Genomic DNA, 11,076 nt, shown 5'->3' with positions numbered 1-11,076 from the left:
TCAATCTTGTATAGATCTATACACACAATGTCCGCTCTCCCTACAGGAGATTCTGGTTACCAACTAGACGACGGAGAAGGCTGTGTCCTGAAGATGCATCCCAAATAGTGGGTAGAGACTTCCAAATAGTGGGTAGTGTGTAAGTGCTGAACTAGAGGTAGAGACTTCCAAATAGTGGGTAGTGTGTTTCTAATGTAAGTGTAGACTAGAGGTAGAGACTCTTAACTGAACTGACTAGAGAATTCCTATATGTCCATACTCATATACATAATATATAACTAATGAATCAAACGACCTTCGGACGGCCGTCCGATCCCACCAGACCACATCTCAACGAAGAAAAGGAAATAGGGCGGACGAGCCTTCCTAAGTCTTTCAATCATTACTTATATGTACCTATATAAGCACAAACATACATCTAACTACGACTGAGTGTGTATCAAGTAGAAGTGACTCTTGTGAAGTAGGAATGTCTAACAAGTGAAGTAGGAGCGGTCGCAAGTGAAGTAGGAGTGTCGAACAAGTATAAGCGTATCACGAAGTAGAGACGACAATAAGTGAAGTAAGCGCGTCTATCAGGTATAAGCGACTACAAGTATAAGTGAAATAGAGCCGATAACAGGTATAAACGCATCACGAAGTGAAAGCGTTATCGAGTAGGAGTTTAAAATACATGAAAGCGAAGCAGTAGCAACTAACAAGTAAGAATATACGTCGTAAAAGGAAACTTTGAGGAAAAGCCTTTATACTTGGGGAAAAATCATAATTTGTATTCTTTTGTAAAAATATGTTTGAAAACCTTTGGAAATCTTTCATAAACCAGTTTAAAATGAATTTAGATAAAACAGTGTAAGTAAAAGTTTTGAAACAAATGAAAACCTTTTAGAAAACCATTATAGTGTCCTACTCGGTTAAACAGTGTACAGTGGTAAAATCTTGTGCATGCGGGCTATCAATCACATGTGATTGATTTGATAACTAGCATGTTTAACTTGTATTCCCCCCCTATAAAACATTTAAAAGGTTCATTCAGGGGTATGAACTCACCTGGTGTAAGTAGGTCCGACGAAGGTGTCGTTTGGGCGTTCGGTGTCACGTAAGGACTTGAACACACTCAATGACCTATTTAACATATGATAACATATGTTCACATACAATTAGTATATTTAATACTAATTAAACAAGTATACACGCTCTAAGGAGCGGAAAACACTTTGGTTAAGTGTTTGGGGTGTCCCGGGTAGTGTCTAAAGGTGTGTATGGCTTAGTAATGGAGTTTACTATCGGAGGGTAAACTCCCAAACTATGTTTACGGCCTAGGGACATCTCACCATGAGTTTACGGCCGTAAAATCATGGTGAGGGGTTCTAGTATGTTTCAAAGCTTAATCTTGTTAGTGGGATTTTTCTAAGTACAATTTTAAAAAGGCATGAGTGGGTTTAAGGCTTCTAAGGGCATTTTAAGGGAGTTTACGGCCTAGGGACAACTCCTAAGGGAGTTTACGGCCGTAAACTCTCATTCCTTGAGTTTTGTGAAGTTTCAAGCCCCTAATACCTTGCTAGTAATTTATAATGGAGTGTGAGGCCATTTGGGGGGATTAAAACTATCATTTGGGCATGTTTTGTGGAGTTTACGGCCTTGACACATGTCTGGGCCGTAAACTCCATTTAATCCTCCAAATCCTTATGTTTAAATGTTCTAAACCCAAAAGGATAAGCCCCTAATTTATGTATTAAGTCCAAGGGTGTTTTAGGAGTGTTTTTGAGGCATTTTAACATGTTTAAGAGGTGTTTACGGCCTTGGCATATGCCTGGGCCGTAAACTCTCTTTTATGCCTCAAAATGATTGTTTTAATTGATCAAACACTCCTAGGCTAAATCCTCAATTTATTTCCAAGCCTTTAGGGACATTTTGGGGTCATTTTGGCCTCATTTTAGGTGTTTACGGCCTAAGGAGGAGCTTAGGCCGTGAACTCTTTTTCAACAGCTTAAATGGTCCAATTCTAAGCTACAGACACGATTCATAATGTTTAGAGTAAGCTAGGGTAAGTGGACTTACGATTTGGAAGCGTTTGGTTGCGAATTTGGGGCGAAAACGAGTCTAGAGACAGAGTATAGAGAGAGAGGGTGGAAAGAGCTCAAATGGAGTTTACTCCCCCTTATATATGGGTGGGAGTTGGAGCTCAGTGGAATTCTACCCAATACTGCCGTTATACGGGACTTTTGGTCGCACCCGATTTAGTGGTCGTAATAATAAAAACTAACTTTTTCCAATTAAATGGAAATATGTGTTATGTGTTTTTATTCCCTTTTATCACGACTTAACGGCATATTAAAAATAAACAAATGAAATGTTGACGACCTCTAATTAACGGAACTTTTATAACTAGAATATTCCGTTAACGGTAACGGGAAAATGTAACGGAACAACTTGGGTTGTCACAGAGTATCCTTTTCACCCACCGCTTCTTTGTATGGTGGATTGTCGTTAGCCGAAAGGGTTTGATAGGATGATGTATCGATAAAAATATAACAAATATAATTACTAAAAACAAAATTTGCGTTCTTAGTTATTTTAGAAAAATGCGACTAGTTGCTAATCCATTATTAACGCAAATAAATCATTACAATCACTGTTTATGGAGCTGTGTCGATAACCAACATATGAATTTGATATGTAAAAAAGGATAATGATGTGGACTTATGGTTGTGGCTTCTTGATGAAGCATGTGTGGATACCCATCACATCAGTTTGAGAGTCATGACATAATCAAGGGTCACACATTCTTGCATGGTTGGTTCACCATCATATTTGTGAGACCACGATATCCCTGACATAAATAGAGGATGTGAAAATCCGAGAATTAACATGTCATTAAATAGTTTTAATAAATCTCAAAAGATCTAGGAGTTTAATGACGGATTTTGATGCAAAATATAAATGTGTTTTTCATAAAAACCGCAATATAAGTCTTAAAACATAACAAGTTTATTTATGAGTTTATAACAAAACCAAACCATCTAGGATCCATTTATAGAGGTTAGAATGATATCAAAACAGCCCAAGAGTGTTTTAGAATGATAACATTTGAAACCTTTAAACCCACTTGGTTTTGGGCTGTTGATGAAGTAAGAAAAAATCAAAGTGTATGATTTTCTATACAAGTATCCACCATCAAGATTAATGCACTTGGAATGCTAGTTCCTTCTTATATAAAGTATTTGTTAAGCCTCTAAGTGCTTAAATCAAATAAGCACTAAAGAAGAATCACTTTAAGTCACTAAAGAATTGAATGATCTTCAAAAGAAAGCAAGAGACGAGCATAAAAACATGTTATAGTTTTATGGTGAAGAAACGAGGAAGAAGAGAGTAAAACAACTAGCAAAAAAATCATGCAAAAGCCTTCTATTTATACTCTCATGCTATACATACCTTTACATTATAATAACATAAAGTATTGGTAGCATTTTACAAGCATGGGGACATAAGAAGAAGGTTGACAAGAAACCTCTCTTCTTATAATAATAATTTCAGCCATGCCTTCAAAGAAGACAAAAATCGTCTAGCTAGTTTATTAACCATGGTAAGTTAACTCATTAACTTGATCATGGTTAACCAACGTGTCCAAAAGTTTGTACATGACTTAAATCATACCATATGATATAATAACTAGTTATACTCTCTTTTTATTATTATTTTCATAAAACAATAATTATTCCCTAATTAAATACACGAATTGATATTATTTATTTATAATCATATTAATAATAAATATACAAAATATGCCAACTCGATAAAGGTGTGACCCTATAGGATCATATATTATTAGCAGTATCAATAAATAATGATTCTTGGGCATAAAGATTCAACAATCTCCCACTTGCACAAGATTTTAGCAATGGGTTACTGCCCCTAACAACATATGAAGGGTCTCATCTTATCAATAGCCAATTCAGGGAACTTTAAGCTATAATTGTTACTAAAGGTGTGGTATCAATTATTCCTTTGTCTCAGACATCATGTTGAACATGAGATGTGGATCACGATCTAGCTTATGCGGTGTTCAACTTTTAGTAAGGCCTTAGATGTCTAACTCTTAACGAATAAGAGGAACAAATCCCATCTTGACTATATACGCCCATCATGTAGTTTATGTCATACCTAACGATGACCATTATGACTGCCTTTTATGGAACAACGTTAAACCATGTTAAAGCACAACAATTCCTATACTTCAAGTCCCAAACATGTATCTCAGGTCTAAGAATACAAAGATACAACCTTGATCAAAATATCACTCATGACTACGATCCATAAAGTGATTTTGATGCGGATAAGGTCCAACACTTATTCTCCTAATCAATTACCTACGAAATTGGTAGTAGTTCTTGCTATTCTCATCTCCATGAGAATCAACCAGTCCACTCATATTAATGCTACCTCATAGATGCTCCCACAAGGCCACAACTATGAATGACTATGAACATTTAGAATAACCTAGTTATTCAAGGATTAAACATGCTAATATAGAACACAACGGTTACTTAATGAAAGACTATATCCAATATATTAACTCATTACAATATATACTGCTTGTATTGTTCCAATATCCAAATACTAAATTTCAATCAAATACATCTACTTATATCAACAAGGCCATATAGCACCAACTTGACTTTCATGCTTTAGTTTAATGAATGAGTTTTGTTAGGTAGATTTGATAAACTTGATTTGTATAAACTTAGCAAATACAAACATTTTTAGTTATATATATATATATATATATATATATATATATATATATATATATATATATATAAAGAAAGCTATTGAGAATGTATTAGATGCTTAAATATGACTTAGATACCAATACTTGCATAATGAGATTACTCATAATCATAAGGAACTATACATTAAGCATCTTTGTATGTGGTTTCCCGAACAACAGTGTACTCTAGGTTTGTCGAAAATAACCGAAACCCGTTCTACGCACCCGACCCGTTCCAAATTCGGGTAGAATGGGTCGAGTAGAGCGGGTAACGGGTATGAACATTTGGGTAATAGGTTAACCCGATAATAGTATAGGTCAGGTTTTAGGTATGAATATTAATTTTCGGGTATACCTGAATACCCGAATTCGTTTTTTAGAGTAATACATAGTATATTTGAATATTAATATATCCCATATCCCATATATTATATAGGGTATTGGACTATTGGTAACAGGAGGCAGAAGCACGCTTGAAAAAAAAATTAAAACCCTTCACTTCTTCTTGATCGACAAAAACAAACACATGCACGCTCCATATTTCTTATTCTGAATTTCGATCCTCAAAGACGCAATTCTCAGCCTTCATCTTCGTTATAGGCTGAAAATTCTCCTAATGCATATTCTCACTAGCCATGCATCATGAACATACATTATACAACAGTAACAATGAAGTGGTGAGCAGATTCTAGTTTTGAATCCAATATAACCCGATAAGAGTTATTTAATCCAATAATAAACATGATAAATTGTTGTATTTGAGATTACAACATAACCCAAAATTAGATGGATTCAAAATACGTGTGTTAAACACGGGGTTAATTTTCTCGAGATTCAATAGACTAGAATGACATACGTATGATCCTCAAAATACTCACATACCTTTCGCTTCTTTAACTTGAAATGGAATATTTTGCTACCCAATTTTTATTAAACCAAACGAAATGCAAAAATAAAAAATAAAAAGAAACATTTTCGGGTATACCCGATAATTACCCGACCTAAAACCTGAATACCCGAACCCGAAAACCCGAATTACAATATAGGTCGGGTATCGGATATTATTTTTTTAAGGAAATACCCGTTCTATCCGACCCATTCTACCCAAAACCCGAAAATTTTTCCCGATCGACACCCATATTGTACTCTAACTCTGATGTGTAAATGTAATTAAAATCTACATCGAACTACTATCCATGTAATTTCTCTTCATTCATAATGAGAACATGCCTGATTGTGATTGAGAGTCATCTCAATCTATTTCGAAATTTAGCATATGTGTAAGTGTTTAAACATAGATTTCTTTCAAATACTCTGTAGTTTTAGAATATTTCTTTAGTTCTCGCAAATAATTTAGAATGTTCCTTTAATTCACACCATGACTTATTCATAAAGTCCTTTATATTAATCTCTTTAAGATCATTGACAATTAATGTAACTTTACCTAATCCTGTAAGTTGCCATGATCTATCTACAGAGATCCTCATTACAAGAATTAGTAGGTTAACTACATATAAGACTAGGAATGTTACTTCACTCCCACTAGCTTTATAGAAAACATAAGAGTCATCTTGATTTATAATTAAATCACACTATGTAATTAACTTATAAGAAAGTAGTTTCTTACTTTGAGGTTTTAGCTTAAATCTGGAAAGATTTTTGTTCATGTATGTTTTATTCTTTGAAAACTCACTTAATCTTTATAGTCAAACTATATCGAGGAAGATTAATCAAGACGACACTTGATAATCATACCTAAATGCATCTCTACGTATTTCATTAGTTTATGATCAACTATTGAGCATATTCAATAACAGTTGAAAACTTGTTCGTTCTAAACTATGATGCATTTATTTTATGGTTCTTTATCTCTTTTAGCTCCATATAACTCCCACTTAGAAAAGAACTTTCTAAGTATATGTCTTCTGAAATTAAAATTAGTGGTATTAGTAGAGACTTCATCTTAAACAAACATTTAAGATAGTCTACATAAATGCAATTACTAGATGCTAGAGTGGTTAAGCTTATTGTCTAACACAAGAAACATAACTTTATACTTTTTAGATAAGGATAAACCATTGCATCATTATTCTAATGAAAGCATTTAATCTACTTGATTGGTTGGATATATATATATATATATATATATATATATATTGAATATATATTTGTTGCAGTGAGCATAATTCCAAAGTTTATAAAGTAAATAGTTCTTTTAAAAAACAAAATATAACAGACTGCAAGGTCTGTGTTATCCTATTTAAAAACCTGTATTAACGATATTCAACTAGTAGCTATGTGACCATATCACACTATAGAATACGGAGGCTACCTCGAACATCATAAGATAGATCCAAGTGACCATGTGCCATAAGAACCATACTAATGACGAGTGAGTGTTTTTGACATAATGAGTTGTGAATCAATTCGAGAACTCCTAAGATGCTCCAAGAAGACTTGGTTTACAAAACTCATTTTCTTTATCACAACGAAAGGTTAATGATACTCTCATTAAGTTGTATGTCAATCTTTACTATGAAACAATTTGAGCAAATAAAAAAGTTTCAACAATAACGAATAAAAGTCGTCAGTTAAGTTGACCAAATCTATTCATGGATTGAAAAGATTACATACATCACTTATGTATAATTCTTTGTCAAGCCTTTTGTTATTTAACTTCTAATAGATAAATACACTTGTGAATCATCTTCCCATATAAATAAGATTCACATATATCAAATGAAACAATCTCATTGCCTTCAAAAATTCCATCCTTTTGACGTTGGTATATGTGTTTCATATTTATATATTCATGATGATTATGACATAGATAAGTTTGAATAAAATATGATTTGCTTATTTAGGTGTTATGATTAGAGCTATCAATTTAATGAAAGCTTATAGATTTACTTCATAAATAACATTATGAAAAAATATTCTTTAACATAGAATAAATTATTTCAGAACATGAATGTGAACATTCATTAAATGAAAAGTAAATCCAGATTTATTCATAAATTTTAATTGTTACATGTTCCTATAAGAATAGGTACAAACACATCTATTGTTTAAAGACGGAGTATAACAATACTTGTTATATCTTCAACATGAAATACCATTCATTTGTAATCATTTGATTTTTTTTTCTAATCATCAGCACATAATATCAATTATTAATCTCATATGGAGTATGAAATACTCAAGTGAATGATGGAAAATAAATAGTTCTATCATATAGATATATCATGTCTTGGTTAAGTCAAACTTCTTCAGCTCGATGAGATTAGAGGTGTAGTTCCTCTTTCAGTGTATAGTTTCTTCCACAATAGAAACAACATTAATCATCTTAGTCCTTTCTTAATTTCTAGGTTTATGTTGTATTTCCCTTAACTGAACTATTGGTCTATTAAAGTACACAATATTTTAGATGTTTCTTTTATTCAATATTTGAATACGTTTGAAGCATGTTTTACTGTTCATAATGAATATTTGCTTTACTTAATGAGACATCTGATATGTTTTATAGTTATCCAATACTTTCTACAAGTCAAGGTTATTACTCCAGTATGATGTGAGACACACCAATATCGTCACAATAATACTTCCATCAAAGCATCATGACCAGATTGACTAGTTTTCCAAGGTTGTTCAAGTATGGGATCTTTCAGTATATACGATTTCTATTTATCCTTAAGGAAGAACCTCAAGGTGTTATACCAGTTACAAAAATTATACCATCAAATGTTACTATCTCTTGAAACTCAACAAGAGAAAAAGGTTTTACATGTGCATAAGAGTATTAAAAGTTATTTATAGAATTTAACAAAGTTTAATTTAGTATTTTTAGCATTAAGTCTTTAAAAAGCAATACATTTTACTGTTTCTAAAACATTAATTTGCTAAAGTCTAGGATCCAAGTAACGAAACAAGTAAATGGTAGGTGACCCTTTATCCCATCCACTTAATCAAATTGGGTAGGTAGCGATTACCAATTGTATAATATATGTAACTCCGAGATAATGGGATCCCAAGTAAATATGTTAATGATATTCCAAATGAGGTTTCGCAAGCTCCTGCTCTAAATGATGTTCCTTTGATGAATAAGATGATAGAAGAGGAAGAAACTGAGGTGTCAGTGAAGTTGCCAGAGCCAGTTGTTAATGAAGTTCATTTGGTCAATAACCAAGTTCTAGTTGTTAATGATATTCCAAATAATGTTGCTCAAGTTTCTGCTGTTAATGATGTTCCTTTGGTGAATGAGGTGATAGAAGAGGAAGATGACATTATGGTGCTAGAAGAAGAAGCAGTTAATGTTCCAGTAAAGGTTGCCCAAGATCTAAAACAAAATCTTGATGAAGTTGGAGATGCAATTGATCAAATTCTTGGTTCTGGAAATACATCAGATGCATCTGATGTTCCATTGGTGAATGAAGGTGGTGCGGAACCTGAATTCACTGAAGGACATGTATTAGATGTTCTCCTAGATAAAATCAATATAAGTGTTGAAGGAATAGCAAATTTACTTGAAGCGGGATATTCCATGGCTGAAATTGAAATCATGGGGTGGTTGGAAATTAAACTTGATGACACTCCACCAATTGAGATGGTAATTTATTAACCTTGTAATTTTAAATATATGTTTTCCTCTTTATATGATATGGTAATTTATTAACCTTGTGATTTCTTGCATCAGGACTTAAATGAGGATGAGCCTGATGTTGATGAAGGTGAAGCTAACTTTGTAAATAATGTTCTAAATGATGGTGATGTGATTGAAGGTGAAGGTGAAGCTGAATTTGTAAATGATGGAGATGTGATTGAAGTTGAAGGTGTTGAAAGTCAAGATGATGGTGATGTGATTGAAGGTGAAGGTGTTAATCATGGGAATGAGGCTGCTGGTGATGTTCTAAATAATGAGGTTGCTGATGATGGGAATGTGGCTGATGATGACGGCCATCTGATAGTACCTAAGACAAGGAAAAGAAATCCATCAGAGAGGATCACTAAACTAAAGCTTAAAAAGGAAGTTTTTGATAAAGATGGGGGTGGTTCCACATGTTCAAATCCAGTGAATCTGAAGTAGTTAGTTATGCATATGGGGGATTTAGGTGGGGATGGTATACTTGGGCATTTGCACAGAAAGCCCTTTTTAGTACATTTTGTACATCTTAGTTTATACACCCACAAACTGCACCTTTCATCCAGTTGTTCTCATGTACCTTTTGGGTTGCCTTTTTGGGATATATTTTAGGCAATTTGCTACTAATGGATGGATGGTACATGTTAGTTGATATTTTGTAATCATTTGTAATGGTACATGAATATGATGTAATGAATCCCCCATTATGGTTATAGTATGTTTGTTATGTTTATTATTTTATATTATGTTTTTTTGATCCATACCATTTGCATCTATATTATGTACCATTTGTAACTACAGTTAGCCAATTTCAGCATTGTACTTTACCATTTTTCAATTTAATCTATATTATAAACCATATGTTTGTTATGTTTACCATTTGCATTTCACAGATAATTTGTATTTTACCATTTCACAGCATTGTACCATTTCATTGTACTTTACCATTTCACAGCATTATACCATTTCATCATTGTAGTTTACCATTTTCATTGCATAGATAATTTGTATCTAAAATATTCATCCAAAACAACAGTTACTAGCTAATTTCAGCATTGTACTTCCATTTGCAACTAAAATCAATCAAAACATTCTACCAAAAGCCAAGTCGATCCAAACATTCTACCAAAATCCAATCCAAAATGATTTACATCTTCAAAACAACTATTGTCACAATTACAAAAATAAGAACTAAGAGTCCTACAATTATTTCTACCAAAGTCTTCAACTGTCCATGCCCTTGTCCCTGCCCCTGCTTTGTGTGAGTTGGGTCGATAATGTGGCCATCTTCTTCATTGTATTATTTGAAAAAACCACAGTCCTCTTCTTCCACCTAGAAAAAACAATAATTTGTATGAATTACATACCTTTTTTCAAGGTTTCTCAATAAATTTACAAATTAGGGCAAATTGTTTACCTTGTAATTAGGGCACCTGTAAAACTTATTTCCATAGTTCTCGAGTGTTCGAGCAACAGATACCTTGCACACATCTCCACAGCCACATCTAACTATTCTTTTCTTTCTCGATGTTGGACCACCTTGGAAGCTTGATTTAGCAGACGAAGTCGACATTTTACAGATACTTAGGGTAGAAGACGGGGGAAAGACTTTGGATTGATGTTAACGGAAGACGATGATGTTTGGGGGTTAAAAGGCGGGAAGTAACCG

The sequence above is a fragment of the Lactuca serriola genome, chromosome 4 (genome assembly GCF_051521515.1).
Source record: "Lactuca serriola cultivar US96UC23 chromosome 4, Lser_US96UC23_V15, whole genome shotgun sequence".
NCBI lineage: Eukaryota > Viridiplantae > Streptophyta > Magnoliopsida > Asterales > Asteraceae > Lactuca > Lactuca serriola.
Note: the sequence above shows the minus strand (reverse complement) of the source record.